This window comes from Stigmatopora nigra, chromosome 8, assembly GCF_051989575.1.
Source record: "Stigmatopora nigra isolate UIUO_SnigA chromosome 8, RoL_Snig_1.1, whole genome shotgun sequence".
NCBI lineage: Eukaryota > Metazoa > Chordata > Actinopteri > Syngnathiformes > Syngnathidae > Stigmatopora > Stigmatopora nigra.
This window is the reverse complement of record NC_135515.1, coordinates 4,420,684-4,437,183: the sequence shown is the minus strand read 5'-3', so window position 1 is coordinate 4,437,183 and position 16,500 is coordinate 4,420,684. Positions and strand designations below refer to the sequence as shown.

Here is a 16,500-nt window from a genome sequence, read left to right as displayed (position 1 = left end):
ATTAATTCATTGGCTATGATTGATAGTGAATTGGAAGTGTGTTGCTGTTAATGGAACGCAATGAGTTGATACTACCATCTAATTATTTATTTATTTGATTTCTATTCTGACCACACTTTAGTTTCTTGGTACCAGTCAGTAAAACCCATTTTATAGTCCCCTCGTGAAATGACAGCGGTATTTTAGTTCTCGTCTAGTTGAGGTCAAACTGTTGGACAGGAAGTGTGTGCGGCGAGATGTGAATCACACGCTGTGCATCAAGAAGAGAAGGGAGAGCGGTGTCCTTTAGATTGAAAAGATTGCTCACAGCCAGTTCATGACAGGATGTGAGTAAAACTGAGAAAAAATATCTTCGGTCTCTCTCTACTCTGATACGGCACTCAAAATTCCTTCCTAAATATTTTCTGGCAGGGTGATTCATTCATTTTAGGAGAGGCGTAGTCAGTCCGGTTAAGATGAAATGTGGGTACATCAATACATTTCAAAGTTTTATTTGTGTCTTTTACATTTGGAATTTTTTGTCTATTTGGTCACAGTTCATTTTGAAATACAACATTAAAAGTATGTTATCCCTTTTATTTCAGGAAGACGTAGATTGATACGGTCACGCTGCCATATCACAACTCGCATCTCCCGACTGCTAACTGTAGAGTCGTTGTTTTAATGCTAATTGAATGCAGCATCTGGTCATTCCACAAATTCTTCATGTTCCACTTTTTTATCTCAGCGTATAAAACGGGGCTTTCTCCCACTGCCTCATTTCCAAATCTGATTTGTCACTGTCATGGAGGCGTTTCCTGCAATGCTTCCACACAGGCAGTATTGATGGACTGAAAGCGCATGCTGTGTTAATGTGACGGCATGTTTCTTTAGGTAATATTCTCATTCCATAGGAACGGAAATTTGTTCTTCAAAAGGTTAAGACTTTAAGGACATGTTTGTATTGCCTATTCTGTTAGCTCTTATTAAAACCTTTAGTTTTGTGCACCAGGACTTATACTCTGATGCGATTTATGGTTCTAAAAAAATACTATACAAGATCAATCTCCTGTCATTTGGATTTTACTCCCTCCCATTCTTGAATACATAGTGCCACTTTGAATGTGAGACACTGATTAATTTAACTCAATTTCCAGGCGTGGAGGCAAGAAGGAAGTGACACAAGTTGGGCGTTTCACCATAAACCACTGCGGTCTTATCACCACCTACCTAACTTGTGATTAGACAACCACCTGCTTGTGCTTGTTACTAAAATGTCACTTGAGAAATGACAATAATGACAAACAACAAACTGTAATAGAAATCAAAATGTAAATGTGATCCCACTACTCTTTTATCATAGGCAAGATTCTCAGACGCAATTCTCAGACCATACGTGGAATTTATGTCACAATACCACCAGAACTATTGCGTCCCTGCATCTGTGTCGTATAATTTCACTCATTTCCACATTACAATGAGCAGGATTACCTCCACGTTGGCATTTTATAGCAATTGGCATCTTGTACATGGACACATAATATGCAGAGGTGCCAGCAGTGGGCTGTTTTTTCCAGATTTCACAGTAATGTCCGCAGACCCAGGTTTTTGTTTCAGTCCCTACTTGGCCCCAGTCCCCCTCGTTTCCACAATTGGTACCTTTTTAAAGACTATCGCAGGTCATCAAACGTTTCCCGTCTACGCTTGGAGAACAAGTAGGCCAGTGTCTGCCTTTCAAGGCACACACACACACGCATGCAATTCAATGGCTGTGGCACCACACCCAGGACACACACTTAACTAAACACCGCGAGAATAAGAAATGACTTTTGCACGGATCAAGCTTGTTGTGACAACACCATGCAACTGGCCGGGGATGAGTGAGCACACAAAGGCGATCCAGCGGTGCAGCTGCTCCTAAAGAGAGCCATCTTTTTACTTGGCTGTTATTACTGGCCCAAATTCCTCCTCAGAGATGCCTGTCTAGATGCCTGGGATAGTTTTAAAGGGCTGAGAGCTTTCTCAGGCTGTACAACTCCCTCTTACCTTCCTTCTTTCTTGTGATTGATTTTTTTGACCTCACAACAAACGGGCGTACATAAATTACAGTGGCTGTATTAGAAACATATGGCGTTCTTACAAAGGTTTTTATGCAGATGAAGTCATACTTTGTTGTTGTGTCTTTTGTAAGGTCAAGGAACACACCTTGCTCATGTAACACTTTCAGACGAGACAATAACCCGTCTTATAATATCTGTAGAGTGTTGGGATACCATCTGTTGCCCTTTTTAATAGAAGCTCTTCTTCTTTTTCTGTCCAGGAAAGCCGTCTTGTTCTACTTTGGGACTTCATTCAGACAGTTTTGTGAGCGTGATTGAGTGACAGCTGAAGTCGACAGCAACATACATGTAAGTGTCTCATTAGCTTTTATTCTTGACACAATTTAAATTGTGGATCTGTTTTCCCATGAGAGGCCATTAAGCAAATCTACTGCAAAAACTGTTTAAAAAATGGATGAAAATTGTGGCCATGAACAAAAAGAAACATTGTACAATTTTTTTTTTTTTTTTACTAAAGATGCTATATTCAGAATGGTTTTCTCTTAAGACTATTGATGTTTTTCCAAGCTTGGAAATTGGATCATGTCACAGTGATAATAGGAGTCAAATTGCATGTTTAATGAAACCATTCCTTTGTAAGACCACTTTTGAAGTTTAACACGTATATCATCATCATAATGAATTGAAATAACAGTGACAATTGTTATTGCACAGTGGACTTACTCTGGAAAAAAGTGATCATTCTAGTACTCCCGGAAGTATTACTACTGTGAAAGCCATGGGAAAAGTCATTTGTTCGGGAAGCCAAGCACCCGTGAAACTCAAATAATAATTGAAAAAAAAAGATACATTATGCAGTGGTCTGTTGAGAGTTACTCCCCTCGCTATTTACTCAGGTATATTTCACTTGCCATTTTCTAGGGGCTTTGTTTCTCCTTTCTCACCGTGTCAGTTTGTACAGAGCTGTCTGCAGCTCTGTTACATTCATGTCTCAATGGACCTACTGTATACTGTGTTCACTGTTACTCGACAAAGACGCGGGCTGGCAAACAGCTCCTTGTGTCTTTGGGGGTCCAGCACTGCACTGGACTGACCGTGTAGAACTGCAGTTTTTTTTTTTTTTGCGTGTAATGTGCATGTCGGAAAGTGACATGGATTATGATCTGAGACTTTAAAGTAAGAATGACAAATAAGAACAACATGTATGTCATAAATGTGGTTTGTTTTTGTTCCCCCCAAATGTTAAATCATGTTGAGTACTCGTTGGGAAGATACTCATGGGGAGAGTGAATAATAGCTGAAAAAGGTAATTTTATGTATACTTTGACAGTATTTCACGGGGCTAGCAATCTTCGACAGGATTTTTTTTCCCCACAAGGACTTGTGGTAATGTAGCAGCATGTACACCAGTTGGTGTGAAAATACTGTAAAATGGTGTGATTTTTGGTTGACTAATGTGCTAATATCGATGTTAACTGCTATTATTTACTGAAGCTTCTACCTTCGCTATATAGAACATATTTTAATTCCCTGGCAATTCATCAAAGGTTGAGAAAACGGTAAGAAAATGCATCTTTTAACAAGAAATTGACAGAAGTAAATGTATTTTCCAAGAAGTCAATCCCAGGGATCAATTTTAATGGCACAAAATGAAAATAATGTGGAAAAGCATGAAGATGTCCCTTTTGTTTACACGCACTAAAACAACCAAGGGTCATTGGTCCGTGCGAGAAGAGGTGTTGCAAAGAAGAGAGCACGCACAGCCTTATAAAAAAAGATGCTCCGGGCAAGGAACACGCAACCATTGTGCTCTATGATTCATTGTGCTCTGAATGTCCTTGCAAATTACATTCTATGTCTTTTCTATTGGATCTAACCGCTTTAGTCTTTCAAAATTTCTGGAAGACCTTAAATTGTTCCTCTTGGCTGGTGTTTGCTGGCACAGAAAGTCACGAAGGAGGTGATTATTGGTGTTTTGGGTGTGCTTTAACCCACTTAGCACGCCACCCGAAGGTGTCATGCCAAAAACGGTGAGATTAGTGTTTTTAATTCTCCCTCCCAGAGTGAGGTTGTTACTCGCAGCTGCTCTGTCTCTTTTACTCTCCGGAAATGCTCAAGCGTCATATGGTATATGTTACCCTGACTTGACGTTTTTATGCGGATGGATCTGCGCATCATCCAATGGAGAGGTGTGTGAACTGAAGGCAATTTCCTGCTAATAAATGCATCAGAGAAGCACTTTTTTTAGCTGTTTGAAGTGAGTGTCCCGAGCCCGGCATGTTTATTTGCCCCTTCCTTTTAAACTCTGCTCTGCTGGGTTTTTTGGCCCCAGGGTTCTAACTGCTGTCCACTCACAACTCCAACAAGTTCATCCTCCGCCAGCATCACACGCCTTTGTTCCCCAACTTCATCCGGAGATCCCTCCCTTAATAAAACAGCCACATGCAGCCACGTTCCAAACATTCTTGTGTGTTTTTCCCTCTCCAAGTAGATGGATAGCATGCTCTTTTCAAAAAATGTACACCACCCCATCTTTTCAACATGTTAGTGGAAGTGAAAGATATAAGTTGCTAAGGGAAATGCTGTTGTCACTCCTGCCGTGCAATTGGAACTAAACCATATGTGGTGGTTTTTAAAGAGGAAATCTGTAAGTAAAACAAGTAATTATCTCCCTAACTTTAAGGACTCTACTTTTAAGCCTTGATCTGCCAAAGCTAGTTAAGAGGGGTAAAGGCATTTTTTCCTTGTGGTTGTTGCCAACTATCAAATCATGGAAAATACTTTTAAGCAACAGGTTGTTGATCACATTCATAGATCAAGTCTAAACATGCCGAAAACACATCTTTGGAAATGATTTCGTTTTTCCGGAACATAAATGGTACACATTTGTTTTGTATACTCAAACGAATACTCAAAAATCTCTAGTGCACAAAGCCCTCATACCCTTCATCCAATCAACTACTTTATATACTGTTGGTGTTAGTACAATTTGGGCAATACAACATGAAACCCAGCTGTACTTGGTGTATTTTTTCCACAGACTTAAATAATTCCAGCCCTGCCCCAAAACCAAAAAGGACAAAAAAATAGTTTTCGCCACTGGGTGACAGTAAAAGTATTTTATAAAGTTTTTTAATCTGCTTACAACTGTTGATTCAACACAATTGGTGTCACCAACTAAAATTCTTAATAATTGCTTTAATGTTGTAGCTATGATCATATCAAGCAATTAGCCTTAACCTCTTACAGAATTTTAAGAAAAATCCCATATTCTTTGGTTCTTTGACCATTTAGAAGGGGGGTGATTGAACGCTGTTCTTGGGTAATCCGTTTTCCGGATAGAAACATGCAAGCTGAGTGGAAGCGGTTTGGCAGGGGGCTATGGTGAAGACCCCCACTTCTTCACTGTTTCTCAGTGGGTGTAACTGTAGAGATTTACACCTATTGTGCATCCGCTTGTCAAGCTTCTTTATTCAGTAGTAGGGGGTGTTGCTTGAGCAGTGGTCTTGTCATTGTAGGTTTATGTCGGGACAGCCCCTTCCTCTCCTAACAGAGCGCAGTCATGGCAGAATCGGGGTCAGCCACGCTTGTCTCCATGGCCGTCTAGTGCTTTTACTGTTGCGCTCTACGTCAGGATTTTCTTTTATGCCTCCCTACATTTCTCTAATCTCCCTTTTCAAATGAATCATTCACGTACATTTGTCTCTTCGGCTCTTGTACTATTTTTCCTCATCTCAAACATTAGGACTAGTTATGTCCCCCTCTGCCAGTTAGGGAAATAGGATGTTAATATTTATGATGAACAAAAGGCTATTTTTGACACTTAAAGGGAACATGGAGGGGGGATGATGAACAAATGTATTTTTTTTACTGTAGACCCTCTTGTTATATTAAAAGTAATCTCTAGTTACAACCCTATTTTATATTCTTTGATATCTGCTACACACTTGTACTCTGAACGTCTATAACCTACATTCCCTGAGCAAATACAACCATTGACAGACACGTTCTTATATCGTTAAAGCCAGTAAAGCCTGTTGACTTTTCGAGGCGATAATGTATAATACTGTTAGTTTATAAATACCACATGGCAGTTTGTTTACCTAAGGAAAGCAGTTGGGGGAATACAAACACTTCCCATCCTAACTGTCAACAGAAACTGATCAATTGTCAGACAGCAAAGTATGGTCTGACTTCCTAAAATACTCCATACTGATGGAGAAAGCAGTAGATAACTGGACAAAAAAATGCCAACGTTTATTCAAATGAAACCATTTAAATAATTGGTAGACAGTGGAAAAGTTGAACCCATTTGTGTTAGAAGGGCATGATCCGTAGAAATAAACGTCATACTAGACTTTATACCTGTACTTTTATGTCTACATATAATTCTGAAACAGTCACATTGAAAATGTCTCATGCATTATAGTTTAGGTTTAATAAACTTAGTATATTGCCACCTCATGTCACATTTCTAAATGATGTTGGCATTTGAAGCAGTCATTTTTTAAAGAAGTTCAGCCAACAGCATATTGGCTTTACTGAAAACTTGGCTCACAAGTACCCCACTTGTGATTTATGTCTTTGGTCGTTTTTTTAATTTTTTTATCTTCAAATAAAATCCCTCACCTTTTAATGTTTTCTCCCTTCTTATCTTGGCTGTTTAATGGGCCTGCACCTGCTCTTTGTTTTACCTCCTGATCCGCCCATTCACCACATCCTCTGAGCATGAAAATATATCAATAGTAATGGATTACAACTCTTCAGCTCATTTGAATTAGTTCAACTCTCATGGGAGCTTGTTCATTGGCCACAAATTCAACTAAAATGGAAGAAAAGCATGCAGCAAAAGGGCCCAAGTTAAATTATTGAACTATCATTGCTATCATCCATCCATTATCCTCCTGAGAGTCAGATGGGTGCTCGTATAAATCCTAATTAACTACGACACCCCCTGAACTGGTTGGCAACCCATCACAGGGCACAAATTAACACATAATTCACACTTACATTCTCAACTACAGACTCACTATGGTGTTCAATCAACCTCCCCTGCAAGTGTGAAATAAATTTGTCCTATCAGATTGAGGTCACATTACTATTTACTTGACAACTCTTAACATCCATTAAAAAAGGCTAATTATGGTTAACGGGTCACTGCAACAAAGCTAATTTATGTATTTACTTACATGTGTGGCGTTTTTCTACGTGTTTGTCTTTGTGTTTGCGTGGCTCTGAGTACATAGTTTTCTGTTGTTCTCATACATCCCCCAGTAAACAGATTGTACACACCGGGAGATCTGGGATTCACCGTGTGTGTTTGTTTGTTTTGGTTTGTGCTTCGTCTCTGTGTGGCTGGCTTTCTTGGATAGGTGCCACAAATAAATGGAGGGAAATTTGAAAAAAGCTTTCAGGATTTATGGCAACCTCTTAAAAGACATTGGCTGCCTTCGTGGAACAATTATCCTCAGAGGCTTCGACAATACTTTTGTGATCTCGTAAGACTCTTGTCATCGCAACAGAGACAATCTGGTTTGCAGATATGATTAAAGACTGTAGAATTCTAGTCATATACACGGGTCTAAACATTTTTCCATTGCTGATCCAAAATGAAGCTGTTACCTAACTTATAACACAATGTTGTGAAGTCGTTTCTGTTTTCATGAGTATTGTAAATCCAAGTCCATTCATGTTGACCTACATGCTCAGTCGATGAAGCTAAACAACACAAGTTTGGACTCAGTCATGCCGGCAGTGACTCACACTTCAGTGAAACTAGCTCACCTGGTTTTGTGGCCTTTCACCCTTCCTGTGAAACATATGCTACTCCAAAGTTGTATTTCTTGTTTAGTCAATAGCCCGCCAAAATACAACTTTGTGTGGGGCTGTCGGCTTAAAAACATGTTTTCTTTATAAGACCTTTTCTTATCCACAAAATGTGGTGTCACAACAAAACTGCAGATTGTTGGATGTACTGTGCAAGCTCTAAAGGTAGGTTAAGCCACACCAAAAAATAGGAATATTATGATAGTAAACTACTTAGAACAGAGCAGAATGACTCAACCACATACCTCAGCCCAAATATATATTTTTAATCGGGGTGACCCTACTTTGCGGTTTTTCAATTATCGCAGCCATGTGTGGTCCACATTAACCACAATATTTGAGGGATTACTGTAGTTCAATACACTCTCCATCTCCAGTGTCACTTTTTAGAGAGAGCCTTTCACACAGGGGGGGAGGGAAGTAAATGGATACCCAGAAGTCAGCCAAGAGTTGGTTTATTCTTTTAGTGCCCACAAAGTCTTAATACAATGCGGTCCCAACTGCCTCTTGTGTCAATTGTACCATTCAAAAGGGGGACAAAATCAAACAGTGGCTGCAATTGTGTTATTTGTGTGTGTGAGGCCTTTCACAACAGTTAGGGCACATTCTTCTTACCCCACTGCGTGTACTGTAAGTAATTGTTGATGCATCATTCAAAGTAGGAGGTGGACCAAATGAGGACAACAATGTCACTCCTCATTAAAAACATCTGATGGTAAAATGACCGGCGGTGATATGTGAGGAGGAGTGCTGCTTTGCTCTTCCATCACGCTTGACACACACTTTCTCCCTCGCTCATGCTAACATCACAATCATGTCGGGAAAGAAATCACGAATAGATGAGTCACTGAATGAACTAAAAGTGGGCCTTGCTTTTGTGAACTGAAAATCAAATAAAATGATGTCTTTGCAAAATTTCAGCATTTAGGAAGAAATGTCTATTCTATTTCCAGTAAATGACTGAAAGAACTATTTCCTGTTTTATACTGCCCAGGTTGGGAAATGAAATGACTGATTTGGTGGTTTGGAGTGTCTTAAATGCTGTCAGAGGGAGCTCTTGGCCTTAAAATCCCATTTTTGGCTGCTTTCTTTTCATGCCTTGATTAAATAATCTGATGGGGCTGAATGAAGGATCGTGCTTTAGGAATTTTTGATTGAGGCTTAGCCCTCGCTTGACCTCTGATCCACTTCCTTAGAAATAGTATGTTGGTCATCCCTCGCTTGGACGGATGTTCGATGGACGGGGCCTGCTAAACTGGGATAGGACATCTGTTACATCCATTGGACTTGACTCTTATGTCCAGTTTATTTGGATTGCTTGGATAAAAATTATACATAGAGATTAATTTTCTTTATTGACCATTTTTGGATGCTGTAATTTGTGGTAGACTCAAAGCGCACAGGCTTATCTTGACATATTCTATTTATCACTTAAAGTCACCAAACTATTGAAAACATCTGTTAGAGAGCCACACATTACAACCTTCAAACAGACCATAAAAATAATAGCCTGAATCAAGATGATTGAATATAATAATTTTATTCTTCAGATTTATTTCTGTATAGTGGATAACTCGTTCAATCTATGCAATATCCCCAAGTCACGTGATAATCATTAATTCGGACCCTAGTTGCTTTCAACTGACAAGAAATTTAGAATGGATATGAGAGGATTTAGTCGCTAATCCGTTGCCTCTCAAGGGAGCCATGTTGTCTTTCTTAGATTTCCCAAGCTTGCCTCGTTTAACGTTTACGTCTTCTCTTGTCTTCATCAGTCTTTGCTTCCTGAGGCCTCGTCATCAGTTAGCCTCATTAGTCTGTCAGAGGTTCTTATCCAGTTACAGGAAGGACCTTGAAACGACTCAACTCGCAGAACCTCACGCGGACATTTTTTTCTTTATAACTCACAATGCCCCATGTGATTTCGCAGACCATACGTCTTGTTATCCTATGGGATATCTAAGGTCAAGAATAGTTTGTTCTCAAACACTGGTCATCCTTCCTTTATCCAATTTAGAAAGTTGGACTGTTGCAAACAACACATTTTTGGTCATACAATTCAATATCGTCGGAGAAAAACAAGTTAACGACTGCTGATGTTTCAATTAGGATGTGGGAAAATAACACTGTGCAACTTTTGAAAGACATGTTTTCTGTTCTACAAAAGAATAGGTTCGAGTATATTACACTCGATAGGAGGGAGTTTTGATTTGCTTTCCAGTCCAAGTATGCACACTGTCTAAAACAATAATATGTTCACCAGAGATGAAGATTTATATCTTGTTTCTTGTGGAAAACAGCTGGAAAGACATTTTACATGACATGTTTGTTGACTGGATTCCAATGTCTTCAACAGAAGTTCTCAAAACTCTTAAATCGTAGAGGTACAACTTTATTAAGCCTCAGATGGCTTTAACCTTTACAAATACAGTAAGTTAATAGTTGTCTGTGTGGTACATCTAAAACCCACCAAAAAATACCCACAAATTAACATTCCATCTGAATGAAATTACTTAAACTCCTAATATTTGCCGTATTTTTGGATAGACTGTAACTCTTAAGTCGAACATTTTCATCATATTGTGTTTAGTCATCAGAAAACTAGTAGTAAAATAGTGCCTTGTTTATTTGGATTTCCTTGACCATACATCTTGCTCAGCACAAAACATCAAAGGTACTGTAGTTAGCTTTTACTCTTGGGTTTTTCCTCAATGATTGCTATAAACCACCCCCACCACCTCTTTTAATCAGTTGGCAGTAGCCGGCTCGTCTCCCCTGAGACGTCTGTCTGAGAGCCGAAACAGCTGTGATGGTGGATGTAGCTCTGAGAACCTGTCAATACCGCTGCTACGCCAAAGTGCATCCAGTCCTACCCCATACCCAAGGGGGGCACATGGGACTCGCTATAGCTGGGAGGGTAGTAGCACGATTCCTTTGTCTGCACTGCATACAGAATGTTTGCACTGTCAGCAGTCACATCACTATCTTTATTATTTTGATTAGTCTTTGTTTTGCTCATTGTTATCTCAGCTCAGCTTTTCTTTAAGCTCCCTCATGAATAATCTGTTGAGTTTTGTGTTGCCGCCAATTAATAAAAGCTGTTTAATTAATTTGTAGGAGGGGGGAGGTCCTTAATAATGAATTCCCCCAGTCCATTCATTTTTTACTGAGTTTTCTTTTCTTGAAAAACGGGTCACAATGAGGCTAAATGATGTTTCAGCTGCTGTTTTGTTGATGGATGTAGGCAGAAATTGTTGTCATTATCATAGCTCATTTCAGCCATTCATTTTCGACTGCGTTTATCATCATTAAATTTGTGGTTGAGGCCATCAAAGTAAGATTTTATGTATCTACTGAAATACTAAGGTAATAGTGCTCTTAGATTGATTTTTTGAAAGAGAAATGGTGTTTATTCAACAGACAAATCAACTGTAAAGAAAGAGGAAGCTCATTTGTCAGCGTTCAGGAATGTGCCTGACACTTGTTGTCAGTATTTCAAGACAGAAAGCGTTTCTAAACTCGAGCAGCCGCCACAGGCAGCAAGCTCCCTGACAAAATCTAGATGGTAATCGGGGTCTGTTCTGTCAGCCACCTGACGCCAAGCGACGTGCTTTGATGGCCTGACAGGAACTGTGTGTGTGTGATTCTTTGCCGCTATGTGTCTTTGATGCCTCGTAGAGGCCTTGTTTTCTAACGCATGATACCACATGCAGTATTGACAGTCATCTGTAGCGCTGATTACAGTTGTTTTACAAAGTACAATAACAATGCATTTAACATTGCAATGGAATGATCAAAATGTTTACTTCAGGAATTGAATTTGAAACAATAAATATATCTTGGATTGGAATGCAAAGATTTAACAGTTCACTATGTTACAGAATTGTTCAATTTCGAGTATGCGTGTATAAAACACAAGTAGTAAAAAGTGACCTAGTAAACTGAGAATTGCTTTTCATAGAGGAAAAATTACATAAGGAAGATATAAACACTGTATTATTTAGTTCTAATATATTTTATTCAAACAATTTTACCCACCTCAATAATATGTTAGCATTAAAATAGCAGACTTTCAAAAGAATGTGTAATGTCATCAATAAGTGCTGTTTATGTATTTCACGAAAAGATCGTTACCAAAAATCTAATTTGATTGTTTATAATTCTTCAATTTACACAATTGTAAAGGCGAATGAATAAGGTTGATTACAAGTACACTTAAATGTTACTCCAAAAGACAAAATCTGACACTGATTGGATAATTATTAGGGAGGGGTAAAGGGCAACCTCCAGGCATAGTCAGCTTCCTCCATACTAATCCCCCCTGACCCCCTACTTACCCTGTGAACAGGTTCACATTGTGCAGATGTAAATCGCAAAGCCGGCATATATTCATCTGTCTGGGATGCATGGCGGCATATGGTCGGTTAATTCAATGTAAGATGCGAGACTGGCAACTGTAGAAATGCCAGGAATTTGTAAAATTGGATTATGTTATTTAAGCAAAAACAAGCAGCAGATGCTTGGATCACGCCGATGAGCGCACGGCCCAGAGCTTTTCTACTTCTTTTAGCTCATTTAGACACGCCTTGCTGCCTCAACGGCACGTGGCTGCTAGGAGCTCGCCGACTGGCGTATTTACAATCCAAGTTTATATTGGGTTTGTTGTTTTGGGAGCTCTGCCGCAGTCTGCTGCATCGCAAGGTGGCTACCTTAATGTGCATCACCGCCGTGCGTCTTAGTATTTTTTACTCTCGGGTTGCTTGCCCCGGTTGCCTGCGGTCCGCCTCCTACACCGAACGGCCCTTCTCACCTACCCTTTTCTATGGCGACCACTAACAGAATAATGATTGTGCAGCGACAAGCAGCCTCTTGGAGGGGTTTTGGTGATTGAATGAGGGTGTGTTGTTTCATGACTTTGTCTGTGGTTTTGCTAATGTGTATTGCTTTAGTCATTTGGCCTGCGTATTAAACTCTTGACTTCTTTCTGCATATCAACATGCACATGTAGTTTATTAAGTACCATATTTTTCTGATGAATAAGTGTGAATTTAAGTGCAAATCTCATTATGTCACTGTCCAGCAAATTTGAGATAAATACAATAAATTGTCAAGATATGACCTCTCTGACCTTTGATCTGATGACCCCCAAATTGCCATTTTATATTATAAACACAGTCTATTCATTGACAATAGAAAATAGAGACAAAAACACTCTTTCAACACTATTACACCAATAATCAAAGGATAGCAACAATACTACTATAAATAAGACCGGAAATCTGCTGTCAAACAGACCCCCACGCCACCCCCTCTGTCATATTTTGCTCATATTTGGTCTGATCCAGTCAGACCTGCTCCTATTTTGCAAGCCATTCCACTTTCTGCTGTGACATTTTCATTGCATGTCATGTCTATATTCAGTTTCGCTGACAATTGAATGTGCGTGTGTTCTGCTACAGCCTAAAACTGTCAGGATTTACATGACTTAAAATTGTGATGCTATGTTGTTGCAGGTTGGTAGAAACTCTCCCTACCCTCCAATGATATTCACCTCTCTCTTCCTAATTTCATTTTAATTAAACTCATTCCTGCAGGGAGCAAAGAATCCATTTGGCGTTCTCTTGTTTGGCTCACAGAAAAGAAGTGAGCCTTTGTCATCATTGCTTTGCCTGATTTTGCATGTAAAGACTTGGCAACAGGCTTAAAAACTGATTGTCAATGGAAATACCCATTCTTATCCATTGGGAATTCCCTCTATCTGTATGCATGTTACAACAGCATAACAAGCAAAAACTACTGCTTTTTTATCGAACCATTGCTGCTTTTTTCCCAAGGTAGAAAATCAATATGTTTTTATCTTCACATACACACACAAGCTGTGGAGGAATACTCTGAGAGTTGTTAGCTTAATCTCATCTAATTCATAACCTGTGCACCAGAAGTATTAGTAAGTTAGAAGCACCTACTCACTCCCTCAACCAATTAATCTTCTCAAGTGTGTTTGGAGTAGTGATTACTTGGTTACGCCAGAAAGTGCATAGTACTTATTTGGAACATAAATGTTTTATGATATAAGCTCTCCAGCGAATTAAAAGCACTGAAGAATTTATTCAGACACACCTTAGCCTTATTCTCACTTCAATAAACAAACAGCATTTCCGGAACATGATGATTCATACTTGCGTTAGGTTTTAGGTCATTGTTTAATTGGTATGCAGTCCTGCCTTATCCTCAAGCGTGTACTTGGTGAGGGGATTGCACGCACTTGGAATAAAATTAGGGGCTTTTTATAAATACTCCTTTTTTATGTGAGAAATTATATAAAAAGCCCACCAGCTGCCCACCGTCAGAGGGGTCCGGGGCGGGAATAATGTTAAAAATTTGAAATCATGATTTATGTCATTGAAAGCAGTTTATTGACAATATTTTAATGTAGTCATGCAAAAAGGCAGTTATTACCAAACAAACAATTAGCAACAACAATATGCAAAGAATTTGTTTACATATCAACAATAAGATGTCACCATTGCATCTTCACTTGGATCGTCAGACGCTGTTGAAATGTGCTTAAAATATGCATACTTTTTAAAAATAATCTTTCTTTTGTACCACTATTTTAGTCCAGCAAGAAAAGCCTGTCAGCCCGAAAATATAATAAAACCCGGCATTAGGCCTGTGATGATACAAAAAAAGTTAATGAATTGATTAAGGGGTGTGTCAGCAGTTGGACCATTGTTGTTTTTCCATGCTAAGTTTTCACTTGCTTGTGCAGCTGCCCTGCTACTGGGACAATCACACAATCACTGACCCCTATACCACCCAAGCTAAAAACTCTGATGATGATGATGATGATGTGCTAGGTTAAGTGAGCCACTATTGATCTCTATGGATTGGAAGTGGATTTGTCAGACACTGATGGGCCTCCCCCTCAGGATATGTGTCTGCTGATTCTCACCACCCTCCTTCTAGGGTATGCCCTACTTGTACTTATATTGGGGTGTGTCCTCCCTCTTCTATTCATTGCCTAAAGGGCCCTAATTTTATACACATGCTACACAGTCTTCTTTATTAAGCGCCTGATGTGCCACTGTAGATTAATGAAGTCAAACAAGTGTTCTTCCTGCCTTGGTTGGCGTTCTTTATCATTCAATATTGGTATTTCTTTTGAAAATCTATTACATGATTTGTTGGGTACAAGGCCTCAGGCACTTTTGTTCAGACTCTTTATGAAGAACAGACATGTCTAGTTTATGCCTAAAGTGCTGCATTGTGTGGACAAGGATTTCATTATAGTCTTAATTTTTGCTGTTGGCATTACCCATTTATACCTCAAATATTTTTAAATAATTTCTACTGGTCCTTAAAACCACTATATAAAACAAATATTTCATTTTTGAAATATCTTTTGAGGACAATGACAATAGAACATTTGTAGTGAACAACACAAGATTTCCAGGGTTTTTCCCAGTTATTTATAAGACTAAACAATAAACAAAGGTTCAAGCTTATGCAAAAGCTTCATTAAAAAAAAAAAAAAAACTAATGTTTTAGTAGAACATTGGCAGTCAACCCTAATGTTTCATTCATACTCACTGACCGTGTATTTATAAATGTCAATAAAGCAATTCTAAGTCGAAACTGCCGATGGCCTCAACTCGTGATGAGTCACTCAACAAGTAAGCTGTTAGCTCGTCATGCTCATTTACTGATGCCAACATCACAAATCTAGGCAGCACCTTCCCTTTGAAGACATAAAAATTGTATAAAATGTCTAGCGAGCAACCCCTAGAAAGCAACATTTTAGATTTACTTCTCAGGCCTGTTTTTATGTTTAGTAATTCCAAATAAATTTTAATCCCTTGAATGAGTGGCATAATCAGTAGAATATTCAATTCAATAAACTACTGTGAAAATGCAGTTATTTCTGGAATTGTATATTAGAAGCTCAGAGCTCTAAAACACATACATATCCCTCCTAGTCCAGCAAAAAGTTGGCATGAATGTTGTGCAGTCACCAGGCTTCTTGCCAACAGAATTTCATCATATAATCCCTTGCTGTCAAATAACCTATGCTGCCATCTGTTCTTCAAATCAGATACTGAGATTTCAATCCGTTCGCATGTAAAGTTTGAATATGAACTATATAAGGTATATGTTTTTGACCTTGCATGTTCTTTGTGAAAGGGCATCTAACTGTACTTAACCTAAAGTGTCACTCAGATTAAACGGTTAATTGGTTAGATTAGATAGTTGATGATAATACTGATTAAGTTCAGGTGTTCCTAGAACCTAGAACAGTTGCAACTGGTGTCTCACCTGTCTTACTTCAGATACCATTCATACTCATTCACACATATTAATGATTCTGCCATGAATATTATATTATTGTATTTGTAATCTGGTAATAAGATTACCATTAGCAATTATCATATAACATGGTTAAACTGTAGTTTTTGTTACTTTATGAAAATGACATGGATTAAAAAGACAAAAGTCAATAAAACTGCTTTGTCCAATAAGGACGAGGGCACACCAGATGTTTATGTAACTTAGACCATGAGGTACAAAATAATGTTTTGTTCATCCATACTTTTGTTGTATTTTTATACCCAAAATACCTGTCCTCTATTTACTT

General features: G+C 38.8%; 1 protein-coding gene across 2 annotated transcripts in view; it reads left to right on the top strand.

The window, feature by feature from the left end:
• The window catches only part of sipa1l3 (signal-induced proliferation-associated 1 like 3), a 39,641-nt gene that overhangs the window by 4,678 nt on the left and 18,463 nt on the right, over positions 1-16,500 (top strand). For both annotated transcript variants that reach the window (XM_077723298.1, XM_077723299.1), the window contains one exon: positions 2,300-2,387. The gene's annotated coding sequence lies outside the window, so the exon portion shown is untranslated. The remainder of the gene's footprint in view (positions 1-2,299; positions 2,388-16,500) is intronic.